The following is a 658-nucleotide window of genomic DNA, read 5'->3' on the forward strand; positions in this document are numbered from 1 at the left end:
CCGCCCTTGTGCGCGGAGGCCACTGGCGGTGAGATCCCGTGCGTGTCCTGGCCGGTGGGCTGCCGTCTGAGGCTTGCTACATCCCTCCCCTCGGGCCTCCTGGTGCCCGTCGGCCCCTTCCCCCGTCGTCGCCTTATGCCGCGCCCGGCGGCCCCCACCCCGCTCGCCGCCGCCTTGAGCCATCTCGTCCTCTCCCGTCTGGCTTTCGTAGCCGGGAGGGCGTCCGTGCCCCCGGTGCTGCATCGCTCTCCCCCCCGTGTGTCCGTAGCGGCCTCTCCCGTGGTCCGCCGCCGCCCGCCCGCTTGCCCGCGGTGGCGTTGCGTGTCGATGGCGTGTGGGGCGCCGTCGTCCCCCGCGGTGGCCGTCTCCCCCGGTCGGTGGGTTCGCGTGCAGGAGCGCGCGGGTCCCGCGGTCTCTCTCCCCCGGCCATCCGTCGTGCCGTTACCCGCCGCGCCCGTACGCTCCGGGGCGGGGCCCGGACGGGCTTCGGCCCGGTCCGAGCCTCGTTCGGGGTTGTCCGGGCGCGGGCCGCTACGGTCACGATGCTTGACTGGCCGCGGGGTGTGGTCCCCGGGCCCGTCTCTCCGTGCCCGCGCGCCCTCCCCTCCCGTGGGGGGGTCCTTGTCGCCGCGGGGGGCCGTCGCCCTGCCCCCACGGC

The sequence above is a fragment of the Eulemur rufifrons genome, unplaced genomic scaffold (genome assembly GCF_041146395.1).
Source record: "Eulemur rufifrons isolate Redbay unplaced genomic scaffold, OSU_ERuf_1 scaffold_195, whole genome shotgun sequence".
Lineage (NCBI taxonomy): Eukaryota > Metazoa > Chordata > Mammalia > Primates > Lemuridae > Eulemur > Eulemur rufifrons.